Source organism: Carassius carassius, chromosome 1 (genome assembly GCF_963082965.1).
Source record: "Carassius carassius chromosome 1, fCarCar2.1, whole genome shotgun sequence".
Taxonomy (NCBI): Eukaryota; Metazoa; Chordata; class Actinopteri; order Cypriniformes; family Cyprinidae; genus Carassius; species Carassius carassius.
This window is the reverse complement of record NC_081755.1, coordinates 11,808,114-11,830,805: the sequence shown is the minus strand read 5'-3', so window position 1 is coordinate 11,830,805 and position 22,692 is coordinate 11,808,114. Positions and strand designations below refer to the sequence as shown.

General features: G+C 39.5%; 1 protein-coding gene, 3 long non-coding RNA genes and 1 pseudogene across 6 annotated transcripts in view; 3 read left to right on the top strand and 2 right to left on the bottom strand.

The window, feature by feature from the left end:
* LOC132146673 (zinc finger protein 501-like) overlaps window positions 1-22,692 on the top strand; it is a 306,725-nt pseudogene that overhangs the window by 139,963 nt on the left and 144,070 nt on the right.
* Window positions 1-22,692, top strand: part of LOC132148387 (zinc finger protein 883-like) — a 203,032-nt gene that overhangs the window by 36,841 nt on the left and 143,499 nt on the right. The gene's annotated exons all lie outside the window — the stretch shown is intronic.
* Window positions 1-22,692, bottom strand: part of LOC132153426 (uncharacterized) — a 189,937-nt gene that overhangs the window by 36,788 nt on the left and 130,457 nt on the right. The window lies entirely within an intron of this gene.
* Window positions 19,754-22,038, top strand: LOC132153319 (uncharacterized). Its single transcript, XR_009436693.1, has 4 exons — window positions 19,754-19,868; window positions 20,355-20,409; window positions 21,716-21,801; window positions 21,923-22,038. It is a non-coding gene; the product is annotated as an uncharacterized LOC132153319 (long non-coding RNA).
* LOC132153637 (uncharacterized) lies at window positions 20,447-22,049 on the bottom strand. Its single transcript, XR_009436996.1, has 3 exons — window positions 21,910-22,049; window positions 21,697-21,787; window positions 20,447-20,493 (listed from the first exon to the last, which is right to left on the bottom strand). It is a non-coding gene; the product is annotated as an uncharacterized LOC132153637 (long non-coding RNA).

The window sequence follows — 22,692 nt, the reverse complement described above, 5'->3', positions numbered from 1 at the left end:
TCTCATCCAACGTTGCGATAAATTTAATAGAGATATGTGTTGAACAACTGTCGCCTTTGCAGCCTCCCTGGTGAGCGGTCCAACTGTAAGGTGTATGGTGTCAATCCTGTCAGACTAAGGAAAGAGATATCAGCATTATTATTGTATTCTTTTGTCCAAAAGAAATATAATAATATTGTTTACCTTTTTGATAACATTTAATTGGAAAAAAATAATTTTCCTAATTTGAAAAACATAAATTTTTGCTTGTCATTGAATTTGTTTTTCACCTCTTTCTCTCTTTTCCTCTTCCTGATTAGAGTGACAAAGTCTTCGCATCTCTAGTCTACTTAGACACCCTGAGACCAACACAGTCATCACCACACTTCACTAGTGGTTCACAAACACTGATACAACACTTAGTTGTCCCGCAACACATAGGCTTTTACTCCACACAGATCTGTGTCAGTCTCTCTTCTCTCTAGCGTGCCAACATGCCGCAGACTGCAGACTCCATTGCCCATGGGGAAGATGTGAACACTTGGCTGAGAGGCATGACAGACAGCCTCACTCCAAAGACATTTGAACTGTTATTATTTTTAATAATAATCCTAATCCTGAGAAGATTCCTGACACAAGATTCAAGCCAGAACAACAACCACGAGGAGCTAGTCAAGATTACCAGCTCACTAAGCTATGCCTTCACAACTCAGCTGAAACTGAGCGACAAGCACATCACCCACCTTCAAGAGGAGCTGACACGTGCTCAACGTCGCATAGACAAGCTGGAAGTGAAAGTTCAAGATCAACTCAAAGCACCCAGCGAGAGGGAGCAGGAAACAATCGAACATGTTAAGCTCCAAGCAGCCCTGGCAGCAGCTCAGCTCGACCAGCAACATGCAACGGCTGCTCAGAAAGACCTGGTAAACAGGCTCCAGTATGCCGAACAGCTACTAGAGAAAGCCAAGATAGACATCAGCAACAAGAATTCTGAAATTAGTGCTTTGGAAGAACACCTTGAAAGGTACAAAACTGAAATGGACAATCTGACCCAACAACTAGACGATACAAACGATTGAGCTCTACATGGTCAGAAAAGAACTCCAAAATGCCTACAAGCAGAAACAAGAGCCAAGAAAAGAGAAACATCTCCTAGCCTCATCACTGCTGAGCAGAGCAGAGTCCCACATCCAAGAACTGGCATATGACGAAAGGAGCGAAGGGCCACAACCCAAAACCTCACCTGCCTTCGCCACACAACCCTTTCCTGCCAACGAAAGAAAACCTCCCGTCCAAGACCTTGGAGCTGCACACGGGATGACCATCAAAGACCTCAACAAGCTGTCTGAAAACATCAGCAGGTTCAACCCGGACTCCACAGAGAGCCCCGACATCCAGGCTTACCTGCGAGATATCGAATTTCATCTGGAAATGAGCCCTCATGTGACTGACAGAGAATGGTTATACCTCCTTAGAGCCACATCCAGTCCCGAGGTATGAAACTTTCTAGATCGACAGCCCAGTCAAACCAAGTCAAACTACCAGCGACTTCGTGAGGTCCTGATTAAAGAGTTTACAGACCCAGAGTCTGAACATGGACTGTTAACTGCCTTGGAAACCAAACAAGGTCGACAAGAGGCTCCACAAGCTAACTACAACCGACTCCGACAAGCCTACTTTGGTGCACACAACAACCCTGACCTTGAAGAGGATGTGAACTTCAAAACCCTCTTCCTAAAGAATCTGCACCCTGGAGTCAGTCACCATCTAGGTGTCATGGCCTGTCCGAACTCCATGACCATCCAACAGTTGCGTGACCTAACACAGAAGGCCTATAACAAGCAGAAGATGGCCTCAAAGAAAGTTAACCAGATATCCAAAGGTAATCACCTGACTCATCCAAGAGCAACACGGGTGGGTAAGCGACAACAAAACCCACCTCAGCACCACTCAGACATGCACAGTGCTGAGTATGCACAAGAACATGACAGCTTACCATCAGAAGACATGGAACAAGTCATGAAACACCTGAGAGAGTTCCTTCAAGACAATTTACATGCATATGACCACGAAGTTGAGTCATGCTCGCTGTGACCAGCGACAGAACGGAAGGCCGGTGATCACCTGGTGCACCACATCAGAGATGACAAGCACCTGTTCAACAACGACCCAGAATGAGCAAGTCTTTCATGGCCAACCGTTGATGAAAAATCTGAGGTACCAAATGACATCACCTCAGTCACCTAACACAGTCACTAACAAACTGTGAAATGAACTCAAAGTCCAAGAACCACATTCCCTGTCTGTGCAACAGCAACCACCAGAGCACAGAAGGTCAGAAAGTCTGCTGCACCACAAGAAGAATGCAACATAGGAGACAAAGTTTTGCAACCCAGCTTCACCCAGCCATGCCAAACTGCCTCCGACTGTCTGCTAAAGAACTTCCTGCCTTGCTGGACTGACCCTCATTAGACCATGGACACGCCCTCATCCAAGCCAAGGATGCAGAGAGCCAGTCTTCAGTGACACACTAGAAAAAGGGGGAGACAACACAGACTTGAACAGATCTGACCACACATGCACTACACCATTAACACACAAAACATTACCTACACCCAGAGGTAACCACATCTACTGATAACACATTCAACAAACGTATTCTTCCCACAGGTAGAATATCCAACTTTTATTTTATTTTTTTTATATATTTTATTTACATTTTCAGATTAAACAGACAAACAAACAAACAAACAGGGCTCAGATACAGCTATTGCCAGTTGTTTACATTCTTAATTAGTACAGCAGTAGGAGGAAAGGTTGTTAATTTAGGAACACAGTTAGTTTACTGTATTTTAGCTTTTTCAAAATGAGTTAAGAAAGGGGTCCAAGAACGGAAAAATGTGTCCATTTGAGTGGTGCGGAGTTTCTCCATTTGTATTATGGATAGCATGTCAGTGATCCATACCTGAAAGGAAGGAGGAGTGGAAGACTTCCATTCCTTCAATATCAGTCTCTTGGCAACTATCAATCCCAGTTCCAATGGTTGCCGCATTATAGTTGGAATTGTCCTTGTTATTTGTGAGCAGCCAAAAATAGCAAGTCCAGGCTCGGGCTGAAGGGGTCTCTGATATGCTTTGGAGTACCAGTCAAATATTTTAGACCAAAAATTTACCAACGAAGAGCAGGCCCAAAAAGCATGGGACAGTGTACCCTCTGACATATTACATCTGTCACACACTGGGGAGACTGATGGATATATTCTATGTAATCTGACTTTGGAATAATGTAAGTGATGGACAATCTTAAATTGAATTAACTGGTGTCTGCTGTTTATAGAGCAGGAATGAATATTAGACAAACAAGTATTCCACATGGATTCAGATAGTTCCACACCTAACTCTTCTTTCCAAATATCCCTAGTTTTCACAGTGTGCGCAGCAATACAGTCATCAAATAGACGTACAATTCTCGAAATAAGACGCTTGGAGAAAGGAGGGCTCTTACAAATATCGTAAATTTCATGCTCCAGGGGTAGATTTTGAAAATCTTCAATTTTTGATTGAGTGTAATGCCTAACCTACAAATACCGAAACAAATGGGAATTAGAGAGATTATATTTTCCTTTCAGTTGGTTGAATGATGCAAATTTACCGTCAATGTACAGATTGTTAACTGAAACCAAGCCCTTCTTTCTCCAGTCATGGTATGATATGTCATGCCAGGGAGGCAGAAAACAATGGTTAAAGCATATAGGTGTTTGTACTGATGTATTTGGTAGTTTTAGAAAGCACCTAACCTGGTTTAAAATTCTTACTGACTGTTTTACCACAAAGCATAAATTCTTATAGGACTCTGCCTTTTCGAACTTGGAAAATAACATAGCTGGCAATGAAGAATTATTCACAGAGTTGGCCTCCATCTTAAGCCACAAAGGGGTTGTAAGCGTCTGATTATCTAGGGATCCCTGCTGCCAGAACACTAATGCCCTAACATTGGCAGCCCAGTAATAGTGTTTGAATACCGGCAAGTCCAACCCTCCCACTAACCTAGACTTCTGCAAGTGTGCCTTCGAAATTCTGGCATTTTTGCCATTCCAAATGTAGGACAAAATAATGGAGTCCAAGTCTTTAAAGAAGGCTGCAGTGAAATAAATGGGGAGATTTTGACATAAGTATAAAAATTTGGGAAGGGAGATCATTTTAATTGAGTTTATGCGTCCAATCATTGATAAGGGAAGAATTTTCCAACATTCAATATTTTGTTGTAATTTTGAAATAAATTCTGCGAAATTTAATTTAAATATTAGTTTTGGATCCTTAGGTATAGTCAAACCAAGGTAGGTGAAATGATCATTAACTATTTTGAATGGAATACTTTGTAAAAAACCTGGTGAATAAGTATTAGAAAGAGGCACAAACTCACTCTTTGACCAGTTAATCGTGTACCCCGATATTCTACCAAAAGACTCTATCAACTCAAGAAGAGGGGGAACTGATTTTTCAGCATTGTATAAATACAATATTATGTCATCAGCATATAAACTGATAAGCGTTTCCACTCCTCCAACCTGAAGCCCCTTCACCTGTGGGTGCTCTCTTATTGTTACCGTAAGCGGCTCCAGTGCAATAGCAAAGAGCGCTGGAGACAATGGACAGCCTTGCTGAACCGAGCGTTGCAAAATAAAAGGGGCTGACCGATCACCATTCGTCAAAACAGAACAGCACGGTTCTACATATATCAGTTTCACCCAGGAGATAAAAGTTTCCCCGAATCCAAACCTGCGCAGTGACTCAAACATATAAGGCCACTCGACCTGATCAAAAGCTTTATGTGCATCAAGGGACAAAATAGAAGCTCCTTTAATATCACTAAAATCAGAGTAAATAGTATTGAGTAGCCGCCTGACATTAGAAAAAGAGAGTCTACCAGGAATAAACCCTGTCTGGTCAAGATGGATGATAGAAGCCAAATATTTGTTCAATCTAGTAGCCAGGATTTTAGTTATTACTTTGCGATCAAAATTTTGAAGTGCAATTGGCCTAAAATTTGCAGGGTCAGTATCGTCCCTGCCCTTTTTTAAAATTAAAGAAATGTTTGCTTCATAAAGGGTTTTTGGCAGTTTTCCATTACTTTTAGAATTATGCATCATCCTGAGCATAAGTGGTGCAAGAATATCACAAAATCTCTTATAGAATTCTGCGCAGTAACCATCGGGCCCAGCAGCCTTGCCTGATGGAAATGACTTTATGGCATTGATGACTTCCTGCAGCGTAAAGTCTGAATCAAGACATTTCGTCGCAGCGTCACTCAATTTGGGCAATGATATGGAGTCAAAGAAATCATTCAGATTAGATTGCGAAACATTGTGTTTGGAAGAGTAAAGCTCAGAATAGAATTCCCTGAAACAATGGTTTATGTCAGCAGGATTGGTTAGAAGAATGCCTGTTTTAGACTTAATACCACGAATTGCTCTTGAAGCCTGGGAACCTTTAAGCTGTTGTGATAATAGTTTACCGGGTTTATCCCCAAGCTCAAAGTGTTTCTGCCTTAATTTCAAAAGTAAGTTCTTAACTTGGCCACTCATAATATCATTGTATTCATATTTAAGCTTCAATATCTCTTTGTAGTGCTCCGGTGATATAGAATTTTGGTAAATTCTTTCCAAACTAGGAAGAGTGTTGCTAATTTCAAGCAGTCTCCTCTCTCTCTTCTTTTTAATGGCTGAGGTGTAGGAGATTATATCACCACGCAAAACGACTTTTAATGTTTCCCATAGGGTCAAGTCAGACACTTCACCATTATCATTTAATTCTATAAAGTCATTCAATTTAGAGGTTATATTCTTAACAAAGTTGTCATCGCTTAGAAGGTTTGGGTTGAAACGCCAAGAATAAACCTGTTTTGGGAGGGAAATATTTAATGATATTGCTAAGGGGCTGTGGTCAGAGATCAAAATATTATGATATTTGGAATTGGTGATTTGTGAGATAAGGTTAGAGCTAGTAAAAAAATAATCAATCCTACTGTAGGATTTGTGAACATTTGAGTAGAATGAATACTCTTTGCTTGTAGGATGCTGAATCCTCCAAATATCTACTAGACTCCTAGTTTTCAAAAGATTGTTTAGGAGCTTTACAGATGCAATTTCAGGTGCTGGTCGTGTAGATAATCTATCTAAGAAAGGATCTAGATAGCAATTAAAATCTCCGGCTATTATTATGCCTGAGTCACTGTCGTCTGGAAGCAGATCAAAAACCTTTCTGAAAAAATTGGGCTCGTCCGTGTTCGGACCATATATATTAAGCAGGGTTAATGAGAACGAGTTTATAGTGCCAGAGACCAGTAAATATCTACCAAGAGGGTCGTTGTTAACAGAAGTTACTTGATATGGGATATTTTTTCGAAACAATATTGCCACACCACGGGCATGCGAGGTAAATGGTGATTGATATATCTGAGACACCCAATTACATTTCAACCTATGTTGCATATCTGCTTTGATGTGGGTCTCTTGTAAAAAAATTATATCCGCAGAAAGAGATTTCAGGTGTTTAAAAACTTTCCCCCTTTTGACTGCACTACCAAGCCCTTTTACGTTCCATGAAATCAGTTGTAAATCTCTGCCTCCTACATGCATTTTACCTTGTACTTGAGTCATTTTGATAAAAAACAAAAAAATGCAATTGCTGTTGCAATACCGAATACAAGTGAGTAAAACATGTGCATCTGAGCCGAACAAGAACAACAACACAGTACCATAACCACCCCCCCTCCCTTACTTCCGCGTCCCCCGAACTTGACGCGTATCTTCCCCTCTTGGCCAAAACAGGAGCTGCTGGACAAATAGTAGGCCGACCCAAGTAGCGCCCTCCACCACAACGTAAATATAGTTTTGAAAAAATTGAAAGTTAGTACCACATTTGAAAAATAAAGTAAAATACACCTTCAAAAGAAATTGTCCTGCGCCCTGGTGTATCAATAATTGTCATGGTTCTGGACAGTCACTTATCGACACGTAGTTCGAAAAATGGTCAGCAGTTTGTGGCGCATTTAGCACAGAAGAACGAACACGCTCACCTTAAATAGAAAGTAAAAATGTTCATCACGTTCTCTAACCATCTGCCGAAGCACTACGTTCCTTCAATGAACGAGCCGCTTCAGCTGCCGCTGGATCATTGAAAACCTCGGGAATATTCTCCTCCTCATCCCAGTACACATGAAGCCTGGCCGGGTAGCGCAGGTGATGTTTAACTCCTCCGTCTCTCAGAGCTTTCATCACATCTCGGAAGGCACGGCGCTGGCTCATCACTTCGTTGGTATAATCAGGGAAAATTAAAACTTTGTTCCCCTTGTACTCCATTGATTGCGTCCTGCTGAGGCGTAGAATCTGTTCCTTCACCTGAAAATGATGAATGCGAGCCATGTTGGTGCGCGGTTTGCCACCCGCCGCTGATTTGGGTTGCAGAGAACGATGCGCACGATCAACTTTCACTGGATGTGGAAAGTGCTGTTTACCCAGCAGTTCAGGAATAAGTTTGGAAACAAAATCAGTTGGTTTTCCTTCTTCTGAATCCTCTTTTATACCAACAATCTTGATGTTGTGTCTGCGGGACCGTGCTTCTAAATCCAGTAGTTTGGTTTGAAGCTGGCTGGCGTACTTTGTTAAATCTTCACACTTGGCTTCAAGCACTTCCACGCGTTCTTCAAGTGCACCGGTCGTTTGCTCTTGACTGACCATGCGGTTTTGCAGGTCAGTTTGCACGGAGAGTACAGACTGAAACTTAGTGTCAAAGGCATCAAAGCGTTCATCGAGTCTCCCCAGAATCGTCTCTGACATTTCCTTACACATTTCTTTGCATATCTCGTACATGTGAGTTTTGTCTATGGACGTGATATCTGAAGTGGTAGCCGGAGGTTTAGCAGAGGGCTCGCTGGAACGGCTATCGCTGGCACTGACGTTAGCCCCGCTAGCATTAGCACTGCTGATGTATCCATCGATGGTCTTGGACTTCCCAGGAGGGTTTCTTTGTCGCGACATTTTCAAATTAGCGAGGTTCAACGGATGGGATAGGCAAGCGAGCAAAAAATATCAACTTTTAGACAGTTTTATCGTGGTGTTCGGTAATTTTGCATAAGTTGCGGTGGAGAGCACAAGCTATGCACGTCTACATCCTACGCGTGCGCACTAGCGCCCCTAGAATATCCAACTTTTAGCGTAAAGTTACACATACCCACCATGAAGAAACGTGCAGCCATCCTCACAATAGGTAGAACACCTGACACTAAGTTAAGGTTCATGACACGCTAGCTGCACCTGAGATCCTAGCTCAATAGTAGTTGTAACCCATGCTAGGAAAACCCACAGCAGCTTTGTTTTGTTTTGTTCTTCTTTTACCTATCCTTCTCCTTCCCCTCTTTCCTGAGTAGGTGAAACACCTAGACACCCTGCAAGGGTCAAGGTCTGATATTAGGATTGACTCTGAACACCTAATATCCACCAGCCACTCTAAACTGTATGGAAGCCAGAGAGCTTCATGCATGATAGGTAAATTCATTTAATTGAAAATGAGATTACTAGAAAACTAACGGTAAACGTGTAAAGTAAGACAACCTAGAAGAACCAAACAAAGTTAACCACAAATTTGATTGATGAATCAAAATAAAACAACGATTTCCAAAACGATCTAAACTATCCTCAATGTGCTAAACTACATTGCCTAATTGAACTTAACCACGTGTACCTAAATAACCTGATGCCTGCACCAGTACAGTAACTGTCATGGAGGTGTTGTCTTGTTGTTTGCTGTGTATGTCTGCTTCTTCTGCCTTGGTTTCTCCAGCGATCGACGATGTCTTCAGCTAAACACCTCGCCGATCGAAAGGGGGATATGTAGCAGAAATGACTCGAACCAGACAAATTAAAGAGTCGATCAGGGCTGTGTTTGAAACACGAGCCGAATTCCTCAGGAAGTCATAAAACATTCTGTGCCACAAGTCCCAAGCAAGATGAGCAACCAACTTGTTCACACAACAGCTTTCAACATTAACACCACTAGAACAATTATTTACAATTTCAATTCGAAGGAGAGAAATTTGGTGTCAAATTTGTTTTTCGTAATGGAAATGCAACGCTGGACATCACATGTAAACCCATGAGAGTTAAACACTTCCATTGACTTCCCCCCACTTAGCAGAACCAGACTGAAATTCCTAAGGGGAAAGGGGCTTTGAACCTCTGGTCTCCACAGACGTCTTTGCCAAGAGAATGGCAATTTGAATCAGTCCATTGCTTCACTCCATATCCATTTATATGTAACCCACACATTTGACTATCATGTTATAATCACTTATTGTGTATGTCTTTTAATAACTATGGGATAACTTAAGGATTCATAATCATGTTTGTGATGGAAACTGCTTGCTTGAAATAGGCCTGACAATCAAATATTTGTCAAATGTATCATATTCGTGTTATAGGAATCATGTCCAAAATTATATCCCTTACATTGTTTTTAAGATTTTTGTAGCCATTTCAATTACAATAATCCTAAAATTGCTGTTTTTGCTTATTAATGCATTTGGTGTGATGCTCCATGCCATGCTTAGCTCCTCAATTAGCAGGTGGAGTGCTTGGCCCTGTAATTGCTGCTTGCAGCTATATTATTATTATTTGTACTTACAATGCACAAACTAGGAGCAATAATATCTGCAGAGAGGGGTTGGCCATTCTCAAAACATAAAATATCAATTTTATTTCAGTTTTTGTTTTTGTTTTTTAGAGGAGAAATCACTGTTAAGACATTTCTCCGTTCCAGATCATTCTGAAAGAAGAATTTATTAACGCGTATGAGGGTATTTAATAGTCTGCCCCCACAAAAGATTTTTCTAGTTACTAGTTGATCATTTGTCATTCAACTATTCGTTGGTTTATATTAAATTTACATCTACAATCCATAATGAGTCTCAATATATTCTGCGCTCAAGCACATGCACGAAAAACTGAAAACGAAAGACTCAAGATGATTCAAGTGAGAAAACATGAATTAATTAACGAGAAATGGAAAAATGACTCGTTTATTCGTTATTCCATTCAGTTTAACAAATGGAAAATGAATCTTAGGCTCGATTTCTCATTTTGTCGTTTGGAGATTAAAAATCGGTTTATGACTTCAATATTTCATTCGCACACGGAGCTGAAACGCTGCTTTCATCTAATTGGTCGAATCGCTCCACCTTCAGCTCGGTCTTTTCATTCTTTCAGGCAGAATAAGAGTCTTATAGGAGTAATGTCTGATACCACCGCTCACTGTTAATTAGCATACCATTTGAATCAGGTGTAGCTGGGCACATAATTCGTGCTGCTGTGACTTGCAAGTCACCCCTTTAAATTATTTCTAGGTTATAGTATTGTATGAATATTGTCCCATTGATAAATACAGTGCAAATAGTTCTGTCTCCTTGGATAAAAGTGAAGTGGAAATAAAAATCAACAATAGACTGAAAAGTTCCATGATAATATGTCTGTAACATTTATTTCTTCAGAACACAAGTTAATATTTTTATGATGAAATCTGAGAGCTGGCTCATTCTTCCAGAGGTTATTGGTAAAATTAACCAACTAAAGGAAGCTGCTGAGAGCCTCCAAGACATCACTACAACCATAAACCAGCTGTCTGAGCTTGCAAAGTCCAAAACCACAACAGCAATGCCAGATGCTTATCTGCACACTTTAAAGGACACCTTCACCTGTCTAATTTGTAAATGTATGTGTAAGTTATTTAACAGTAGGTACATATACAGTATATGTTAATTTCCTTTTTATATTAAAATAAACTATTAAATGTCATTATGAATACTTTTCTTTGATTACAACCTTGCAGCACTAATTGAAGAGCCATTAGTTGGATGCCAAACATGTGTGGAGCAGTGGCTGTTAACCGCAGATCACTCTCTGAAATGCAGAGCTCAAGAGTTTGCCTCCAAGGTGCACCAAGTTAAGGGTCTTTCTGCTTTCCTGTCTTCTTTCAAGGAGATAGAAACAGAGTAACTCGTGTTGTTTCAGCAAGGATGGCATCCATGTTACTGGAAACTTACAGAGGCTGCACATTTTTTTATTTTAGCAAACACCACAGCTGTTGATTTTATTAATCTGTTTTCACAGAGGAAGATATACTTGTTAATAAAATCATCTGTTGTTAGAGTTATGTTTGAATAGCAACCTGCAGCTTTCCAGGAACATGTCTAACCATCTTCACTTTGCATTTTTCATTATCACGTCTGTTTGTTTGAAACGTGGTTATAATGTTTAATCCTGTTTGATGTTTTATAAAACATTTTGGAATGGAGCAGTTGTTCCTCAACAGCAACTGACCTCTTAAAAGAACAGTTTAAAAAGGAAGTAGTTAAAACAGAGTAACTGATGTTATGTCCTTTATTGTGATCTGATGAGCTAGATTTTTATTCAAAAGCTCAACTTGCTGAAACCATCGATAGCCATTACATGGGTCACACCAAACATAACAAGCTTTTCTTTTTAATTTACATGTAGCTTGTGCCCCATGTATTCTGCATTGTAGGGTATGGGGTTCAGATTTCGAGTGGGGATGAAAAACCTATCATCAATGTAGCTCTGATACTACGATTTGCCATTGCAATGGGTGAATAAAGAGCAGAGCCTCCAATCTAATCCAGTGGCACTAGAAAAATAAATGTCTGCCAATGCGGACCATGACATTTTATCTTAAAAAACAGGAGTGGAGGAAGGATCAATAAGTTAAAAATATACAATTATATTCAGTGTATTCTACTTGTGGAAATGTGACTTCCATCAGGTTCAACATATTGAACTAATTCTATCAGCTGTCCTAAAACTGTTTCATCTCTCAGGCTCAGTCAACTCAGAGCTTGTCAAGCCTGCTTCCTGAAACAGGGCCCTGATGTGTTCTATTGAAACGCAGAAAAAAAGAAATGTTATGACCTTACCTGCTGTCTTGCAATGTGGTAGGGTTGATGAACACGTCTCAACACTTTGCCCACTCTGCCCTCAGAAGCTTTAACCCCTTTAGCAGATAGATAGCCTGTCTAAGGGGCATAACATTTCCATCATGCACTTGAGGTATTCGACCAATCATAACACACTGGATAGCTGGCCAATTAGGGCACACCTCGCTTTTCAGAACAATGAGCTTTGTAAAAAATCTACTCGTTTCAGAAATGCAGGGCATAAAAACAATAATGTACTGTATGTGTCATGTGTCTGGGTGTGCCACATTTATTGTCAGATTACTATTTTTGTCGCACTGCTTTCGTCCAACCATACTCCTAGTGGTAATTTGCAGGTCATGTCAAAATGTAGTTAATTGTTAAATGCAATAATTTTCTTCCAAATACGATAATTTTGAACTTCTGGTACGATACTTGGACATTTCCAATCTGGCAACACTGTCTGTTGATGTTGGGCCCAGGGAGGGAGAAACATCCTCATCAGGTGTAACGTTAGGCCTTGTGTCCGGCTGTCCATCAAGCCGAGGTTTTTTGCTAAAAAAAAATAAGAAAGGAGCTCTGGGACATATTGCTAGCTAGCAATGTGCAATCAAAAATGATCTGTTCATCAAAGACTGCTGGGGTCACAGTCAGCTGCTGTTTGCTGATTGGTTGGCAGTCCAAATGTCGACAGATATATTTTAACAAAAATAATTTAAAATGTAAATTACATTTTAACATTTTTAGCATTATTGCACCATATATTGGATTCTTATTTCTGTGCCCCTGAGAGTATGATTTAGAATGTTCAGTGGCATCACAGAACTGCCAGATTCAAACAGCTTTCGTGCGTTGGCTGGTGCTGAGCCAGAGACGGACGCGCTCAGCGCTTGTCATATATCACAATTAATATGCAGTGTTTTCAACCACATAATGTTTATTTTAATGTTTCATACATTTAAATATACATAATCACTAGTAAAACAATACATTGGTAGTTTGTAAAATACACACTGATGTCTATGGAAGCAGCAAAAACTAATCAAATGTAATTTGCTGACGTGTTTTATTCATATATCAGACTCACATAGCAGAACAATGAAGTTTACTCTATTCTTCGTCCAGTTCAACAGCAACTTACTTTCATGTTTTTCGGGAGAAACTGGGGAATTCAAGTGCTGTACGTTAAATCCGGCTGACAGGATCTGTACTGCAGCGCTCATCTCGTTATAGATCAAGATAATTTATAAAGGTTTTTAAACGAAGAATCGGAATATCAGATAGTTGACATGGTAAGCAAGTTTTTGTATATATTTTAATAAAATACATCTGTTAGTGGCTGCGGTGTAACGTGACAATCAAGACGCGTCGCCATAGAAACAAGGGGTCAGTTAAAATATTTGTAATTTACGCGTGAAAGGGTTGATTTAAAAATATATATATATTCTAAGTAAACAACAATAGCCCAAGTTTAGTAAACATTTTTTATTGAGACTATAAAAAATAATTCTGCATCTATTTTTAGGTGTGCCAGCTGCCACTGTGGGTGGCACAGGCACACCCGTGGCTACACCACTGCTCTATGGCATGGTGTTGCCCTCAGGCAACAAACTACCTTTTTGGACCTCACACTGCCCCTTTAATTTTTTTAATTAAAACAAAATGTATAATATCACCTGACATGTCTGTCCAATCAAATGAGGGACTAAAGTGGTTGTAGCCTTTTGTTTGGGGGTGGGGCAGTCCTTTCCGGAAGCAAAGTCGCATGGGACACAGTGCCACCAATTGGTAAGTTCAATTTCACTTTTTAACATGTTTAAAATTAAATAACTTTATATAAAAAAAAAATATATGTATGTGCATCAGTATGTAAAGAAGTATGTTTGATTGTTTAAAGACACATTTTGATTTTATTTATATACTAAAACTGTGTTTTTTTGTTTGTTGCCTCAGGGCAACACTGTGCAGTTAGACCACTTTTTTTTCAGGCAATATGCTAAATTGGGGAGATGTGATCGGATGCAAAATTAGGACCACATGGTGCATTCAATTCCTCCTGGGAAGCTCTGTGAATGCATCATATATGTGCAATTTATGTTATTGTTATTATTATTATTATTATTATTATTATTATTATTATGTTGCCACAGAGATGATGGTGCCTATCATCTCATAATCTGGCTAAATGAGTAGTGTTTTCTGGCAAACTTTATCTCTCTTCTTTATTAACAGTACACATAATGTGTACAAATTACATTGAACAGTCAGCATTAAGATATGCATTTTTCATGATCAATGTTTTTACTATCTACTGATACTTACAAAAAATGGACACAAGACAATTGATGTGCGATGCTGAGCTGAAAAGAGCGGGACGTGGATCTTTTGAACAGAAGATGGCCATGGTGAGAGAAACCACCTTGTATGCTGTAAAGTGGTACGATAATCGCTCAGTGACCCTTCTCAGTGATTACACTGGAGCCCACCCAGTCACCGAGGTTGACAGGTGGGATCGCAAGCAAAAGATCATCACCAAAGTCCCCTGCCCTGCTGTGGTGAAAGAATACAACAAGAATATGGGTGGGGTGGATCTTCTTGACTCACTGCTTGCACTGTATCGGATCAAAATCAGATCAAAGAAGTGGTACCACCGGCTGGTGTTCCACCTTCTGGATATGATCATCATGACCAGGGGTGCTGCACAAGATCCCGGGCCCTATGCATAGGCAGTCCTAATGCCCCCCCTGAAAATATATATTCCAGACTTTTCAAGGGCCCTCTCTTTCTTTGGAGCCCTGGTAATCAGTACTGGTTTTACCCCGAGTCCGACGCCCCTGATCGTGACCACATGGCTGCTCTACCGAAGAGATTGTGAAGGTACTGGCATGAGAAAGAATGAACATATGAAGCTGTATACCTTCAAATCCTACATTGCTGAAGCCCTATGCAAAAGTGGAAAGAGCCTGTAGCGCAAGAAAGGTCGCCCCTGTTCCACAATTGCTGGTGAGTATGAGGAAAAGAGGAGAAAAGGACCCACTGCTCCAATTCCAGTCCCCATGATGTGCACCTGGATGCCACAGCCCACTGGATGATTATGGCTGAAAAGAAGGGGAGAAGCAAGGTACCAGGGTGCACAGGTACACCAAAAGCCAAGTGCCGGAAATGTGATGTTCACCTCTGTTTTACATCCACCAGCTACTGCTTTCTGAGGTTTCACACAGAATAGGAAATCAGAGTATGCTTTGTCAAAAAGAGAAGCTCTGATTCAAACAATATCCAAAAAACCACACATTCACACACACATACACACATAGTCATTTGGATGTTGGTTAATATATAAGTGTTACAATATGTTTATATGAAATGTCAGAAACATTTGGTGTTGTAATTAGTAGTAGTTTGTTTATTTGATTGTTCATTGTTTTTTTATTGGTTGGAACCATTTGTTATTGATGTTTGTCAAAATAAAACATGTTCTAATGAATATATTACATGTTCTCCTTATTCCACTTATATAGAAAACCTTGCTGTTTTAGTACCCTCGTAGCACATTGTTGCCCTTAGGCAACGAACCAATATTTTGTTCAGGGGTGGGGGGGGTGCACATTTTATATTATCAGGGACCCCCAAGCTCCCAAAAAATGGGGACCCCCCCCCCCGCCAAAAAAAAGTAATGCCATAGAGGGTTAAAAGTACTTGAGTATCAAGAGTACATTTTCTAAATATTGCATTACTACTGCCACAGTGCTTACATTTATGTACAGAAATGTCCTACATGGAGTTATGAAAAATGTTAATACCTTGGAGAATGTAAAAGGAATTGAAAGTAAAATCAAGTCATTTTCATCTTTTTACTATGTTTCTTTAACATTTCTCACTTCCACACAAGGCAATAGCACAATGGCAACGCTCTGACAAACCTCTGTTAGAGTTTTGTTACGATCTCCCCTGTCTAGGGTAGAGGAGAAGGAACAGATGAAAAGAAAAAAAAGATTTCCATATAAATTAAACGTCTTCAGAGCCCCTGTCTTCTGTCCCAGCACTGATTCAACACCCAGACCATAAGTTAAAGGAACTTGCCAATAGCCTTTCAAAAGATCAAGCTTGGTAACATACTTAGCCGATCCAACTCGGTCTACACAGTCTTCTAAATGGGGCAAGGGAAAAGAATCTGGCTTAGTGATACTATTCACCTTCCGGTAATCCGTACAAAAGCGACCAGTCGAATCTGGTTTTGGGACTAATAAGCAAGGTGAACTCCAGGGACTTTCACTAGGCTTTGCAAGACCATTCTGGAGCAAATACTGGACTTCAGCCCTCATAATCTCACGCTTGGCAGGATTAACTCTATACGGGAACTGCTTTATTGGCAGATTCTCACCAACATCAATGTCATGAACAAGTACATTCGTTTGACTTGGAACTACGATCAGGGGTGCAAATTACATGGTCAGTATCACTCAAGTTTTTTGTCAACTGTGTAAAGACAAGAGAATTTAGCTTGTAAAGCTGACCCCGGCACAGGTAACAAGACCAGAAACTTAGCACCAATTTCAAAGTGGCGTGCAACACTCTTTTTATCAAAATGTGCCTTCATTTTGGACTGCACCGAAGATAGATGAGTTTTTGCAGTTTCACAAGCTTTATGAAGTCTCTCTCGAAATGAACTCTCATACTCCAGAACCGATGTGGGTGAGGATAGTGTAGACAGTAAATGCTCTTTAAGCAATTTTAGTGGACCTCGAACAGGATGACCAAATACTAATTCCGCAGGACTTAACCCGGTTTACTCTTGTACGGTCTCTCTTACTGCAAACATTAAGAGAGGCAGACCTTCCACCCAGTCTTTCTCAGTTTCCACACAATAAGTTCGAAGCATTGTTTTTAGGGTTTGATGAAAGCACTCCTTGAGACTCAGGATGATATGCAGACGATAAACGATGACAAACACCCAACACTTTCTACCTGCTGGAACACTCTGGAAGTAACATTAGTTCCTCGGTCGGTCTGAATAAGTCTAGGTAGGCCAAAAACGGAACAAAACTTCACTAGCTCCTTCACTATAACATTTGCTTTTAGTGAGCGCAAGGGAATCGCGTCAACATATCGAGTGGCTGCACACATAATTGTTAGAACATACTGATGTCCTGATTTAGACCTAGGCAATGGCCCAATACAGTCAATTATCAGACGCTCGAACGGTTCACTTATAACCGGAATAGGTTGCAAAGGCGCCACGGGAACTACCTGGTTGGGTTTCCCAGCTACTTGACAAGAGTGACATGAGCGGCAAAACTGAGATGCACTAGATTTCAAACCTGCCCAAAAAAAGTGCTTGCCAATTCTTTTGTATGTCTTGGTTATGCCAAGATGTCCAGAAAGGAATACTCATGAGCAAGTCTTAAAACTTGAGACCGATAACTTGAAGGTAGAACAATTTGATACATAGAATTCCAGTCAGCCTCACCTACCAATGAAGGTGTCCATCTACGCATCAATACATTACCATCCCAAAAATAAGACACACCAATTTTTGGAATTGTACTCAAATCCACAGCAAGTTCTCTGCAGATACTTAGAGAGGGGTCAGATCTCGGAGCAGCAGCTAACTGTTGTTTTCCTATACAAAGAGAAAGATTGGTTGAATTAGAAAAATCATTGGACTCCCTCCGGCCTTCAGGTTCAACTGGTAGTTCACATTGTATCAAGTCAGAGGAGTCTTGAAACAAACTAGATAAATCCACCACATCCTCATATTTTCTTGCCTGTGCCCGTGTCACTACACATGCTGGAAAAACAGATGGAAACTTAAATGCTAAACCAAACTGATCCAGCTCAGGGTTAGTAGAAACGACTGGGAAAGGGAAGACTCTTCCACCTGCCAGATCATTACCGATGAGAAGGCTTACACCCTCTACTGGTAACCGTTCACGAACACCAAGTTTAACCAGCCCTGAAACTAAATCGGAGACAAGGTAAACATTATGTAGTGGCGCCTCAACACAGCCTAGCTCCATTCCACGAATCAATACATCAGTACCAGAGTAGGTCTGCTCAGAAAACGGCAACACATTCTCTAAAATAAACGATTGGGCTGAACCGGTGTCACGGAGCATGAGAACAGGTTTTTTCTCTCCACTGCCCAGAAGAGAAACAAAAACATTTATAAGAAAAGGTTTGTATGCGTCGATCTCTGAACACGAACCAGCTCGTTCTGATAAGGCCACTGAATGAGCAAATGCCACATTTTTAGGTTTCGTCCCAGCTGATTTTAGCTTCCATGCCTTGCATTCTGAAATGAGATGGTTTGGATCCAAACAGTAAAAACAAACTCTCCGTTCTTCAGACCCTTTTGGCTTATGAGAGAAGTCTGACTTCGAACAGAACACTCGTTCACTACCAACGGCACAATTTTGGACTGACGCACAGAGGGAAATACCGTTCGGTGCATAAGAACAAACTCATCAGCAATCACTGCAGCATCTGCGAGCATTGTTACCTTCTGCTCATTTATATGCATTACCCGTGTTGGGAAGGTTACTTTGGAAATGTAATAGGTTACAGATTACAAGTTACCCTATTTAAAATGTAATAGTAGTGTAACTTTTTTAATTACTTTAATAAAGTAATGTAACTAATTACTTTTGAGTACATTTTGATTACTTTTATTAATTTCTAATGAATGTTAATTTGCAACTGTTAATCATCTTCAACCATTTTACACCATGCAGGTTTAACCTTAAAGTAGTGCTCAATACTGTCAGACTTTCACCATCCTTCATCACCTGAATTAAGATGGTCAAATTTGAACACATACACCACACAATCAGACTTTAGTACTGCCTTTTACTTAGAGATTGATCTGAAGTTCAAAGCAGATTTAAAATCAAAAGAAATAGTTTATAGATACTGTTTTTGAAACCAAATCTTTGCATAACTACAGGCATCTAACTGCATCCAACAATGGTTTGGGGAAAAATAGTTAATAAAAAAATTAAAGCATATACATCAACTCAAATACGGTTATCTAATAAGCATGTGTCCTATTTTGTGTACTCCTGAAACATTGGTGTCTTTTTGAAACACTGCTGTCTCTTTGTATATGATATGATGATACTTTCTCAAAATAAGTAAAAAATGCTCATGAAGTGACTGTTCTAGAGATTAATTTCTGGACTGGGAAAAAAAATAGGCTGGGAAATCTCACACTCATACACCCACAACCCATTCTGAAACATGGACAACCCTATTTTTTTTTTTGGACCTGACATGAAAAAGATTTTAATCCTTAGGTTGGGGGACTTGCAACGTAATTAAGAGTTCTATACTGAACTGCACCTTCACTTCCATTATCAACCCATCTCTCTCATGACTTTAATACTGAAGATTTTTATTTGACTTTTACCATGTTTTGTAAGTGCAATTATGTTTTTTTTGGCAAATGAATTACCACTTGTATTTATTTTTAAAGTTAAATCTCTTTTTTGGCCAATTTTACCTGTAAAAGAAAAAATTCTTATTTATACAAAACATATTTTCCTTCCTGTGCTCTTAACAATTATAGAACGCTTATAAATTATTAGTATTTATTGAGATTGATGTGATTTGGAATTGGTAAAATTTGGTAAAAACTTGGAATAAAAATATAATCAGAAAATCAACTTGAATAATAAGTTCACAAACTGCATGTCATTTATTTATTCAGCAATCAGAAACTTGACCCAACCTGTTATGGAGACAGGCTTTTGAGTTGTCATAAATGCTGTGAATTTACAGCTTTTACATTGTGTTTACAGTACTCATGTAGAGCCTGTTACCTTGACAGCTGGGGAAAGTCTCAAAATGGGCCTGCTGTGGCTTCTCCATGGCCCTTTGGTGGTGATTAACAAGTGCTGTTGAAAGAATTGGTATGTAGATGTTATGTCTGCCTCACAAAACAAGATTTTGTACTACACAAAGCCTTACTAAATCTTGAAATTGCTATCGCTTCTAATTGGCAACCAATTGTTTATTATTAAATCATCCTTAGTATATAAATCTTCAAGTTATGAATGTAATGATAGTAGTTCTGTCCAAACTGTTAAAATAGCAACAGAATTGGGTGAAGCTGAAAAAGAAAAGTGATGTAAACCAACAAGTCACGAGAGCCTGTGCTATACATTGATCTTACCATGGCTAAGGAACATTCTTGAGTATGGAACAAAACATCCACAAATATCAGTTTTCTAAATTTAAAACTCACAATTGCTGAAAGAGTTCACTGCTTTGCTTGTTGTAAGCAGAGGTCGTATAACAGGACCTGAAAAAAAATAGCACTCAGCAGTCACACACTATTATGTCTTAGTCATTTAACGTTTTGTTGTATTTTTACCTTTTGTCTTGATGTATTTTAGAGGTGTCGGAGCTTTTGGTGCAGGCGGGGCTTTTGGTGCGGGCTGGATTTTTGGTGTAGATGGATTTTTCTCTCTATTAATTTTTATTTTTTTGTTGGGGGTTTCATGAAGCTCATCATCTGATGAGAATGTTTTCTTTCTAAGAGCAAAATCAGGGAATTAGATTATTTTACAAAAATGGATTATGTAGATAATAAACTAGCATGTTTGTCAATTAAAAAAATCAAAAACAAAAAAAGCAATAAATACAGTGTAATTTCCTTTTCCAATTCAAACTCCAAAAAGGGTGCATACTACTTTCTGTGGTCTATATACAGGTTTTCTGACACCGTACATTAACCCAGGAAGGTTAGGAAAAGGCCAAAATATAATAAAAAAAAGAAAAGAAGCTGCTCTTATTTGAATGTGGCAAAAAAATTGGCAAAATTGACCCTTTGCAGGAAGTTTGATTGACAGGCAGGCTGACCAATCATAACGCAAAATTTGTTGTGATTTTAGTCCGACAATTAAACCAGACCATAGAGAAATGACCAGATTAACTTTGGTGGACTAAAATAATTTTTGTATAGACTTTGTGTTAAATAGGGGTGCACGATATATATCGGACGATCGTAATGCACATCTCGTCAGTAAAGCCGGTTCTCTAATCAGCGGTAAATTCCATCAGGTGCGTGATTTTACATAGAGCAGCTGTTACTACACAGAGCCGTGGTTCACAGACAAGCTGCGCAAATCCACGTTCATTTTAAGCTAGGATTTGCGCAGCTTGTCTGTGATCAACGGCTCTGTGTAGTAACAGCTGCTCTTTTTTCTACTGCTGTATGTTTGTTCACGTTTGTTTCTTTGTGTGTGCTGTTGCGCTTATAGTTTTGATTTCTCCACGAGTCAGACAGGCTGTACGAGCCTCAACTGACGTGACCTTGATGCGTTCAAAACATTATACATTATTAGTCACCGTTTACACTGAAAGTACAATCAGAATCATTCTTGCCAAAGTTTCAGTGCTGTCCTAGTTATTGTTTATTTAAATTTTAATGAGGTTAATTGTCCTGTCGTTCAAGTACAATTCTCTTTCACTTGCCCCTACACAAAATCCACTTGTCCTGGACAAGCTGAAAAGCGTTAATGTCGAGCCCTTTATTAGAAACTGAACATAGCTGGTTTCTAATTGTTAATGACGTGAAAAGGTAGGGCTGAATTCAAGATTATAAGTAAATAACTTAAATTTATCTATGTTACTCACATACACTTTGTATAGTTTCAGAAGACTGAATATTACTGTTTGTTATATTTACTTTTCAATGTATCTTTTGAAAGTGAAATATGTATTTTTACAACTTACTAGTGAATTCTTTTTATAGAATTTTCAGATTCTGAGATGTCAGAAGTGTAGCATGCCCTTTTCCATTTTTTGGAAATGTTGTCAAATGATGCTGGAATTATCAAAGTATGTGAACTTAATTCATGAAAACATTAAGCTGTGGAATGCCATGTATTAGTGATTTTGTCATCTGTTTTAATAATGTTTATTTAAAGTGTATTCTAACTTGCTTACCCGACTCATGTAGAATTCTGGCCTGATGCTTGGTCCAACCCTTATCTGGCTGTGGTGCCTCCATCAACCTGACGCTCTTTAGTAACCGGTCCAAGTCTTTGTATGGAGGCCACCATGAGTGGCCATCTGAGTACCAGGACTTTGCTACAGGACCGGTACTCCCTTCTCCGATGAACTCCACTATCAGGTACATGTCCTTTTTTTGATGATGATTCAGTTACCCAAAATAAAAGTAGCAAGTCCAAAAAAAAATAAAACAAATTTGTGTGTGTGTAAAAGAGGGACTGAAACAAAATTACTGTCATAAGGAACTAAGAAAGCTTTCGCCTCAATGTTCTCAAACTTGCAGAAATGTGTTGGTCCTGAGATGCCATCAACTAGATGAATACGAAGTTCTGAGGATGGAATGGGATAATCAAAAAAAGGTTCATGATTGTTGAAGGTAGTGTAGGCCACATAAATGTCATCCCTCGCTGAAATTATATTTTGCAGCTTTGCAACTTTCCCATCAATGTAAACAAAACTGTTGGCCTGGTCCAGTTTAAGAGTGTAAGAGCAGGTTTTTATTTCTTTGTACTGTGAAGATCCATGAAAACATTCAGGTAGAGGGCCAGCCGTGTGTTGTTTTCTGAGCAGTGGTGGGTTGTTTTTCTCCTTTTTTTGCAGCAGCAGCAGCTTTGCATTTCTGAGAACCTTCTCACAATTTGACTCAGTGGACATGTAGGTTTCCGCAGGAGTCTCTTCAGCTTGTTAAGGTGATCCTCGTACTGGAAAGCACTGAAG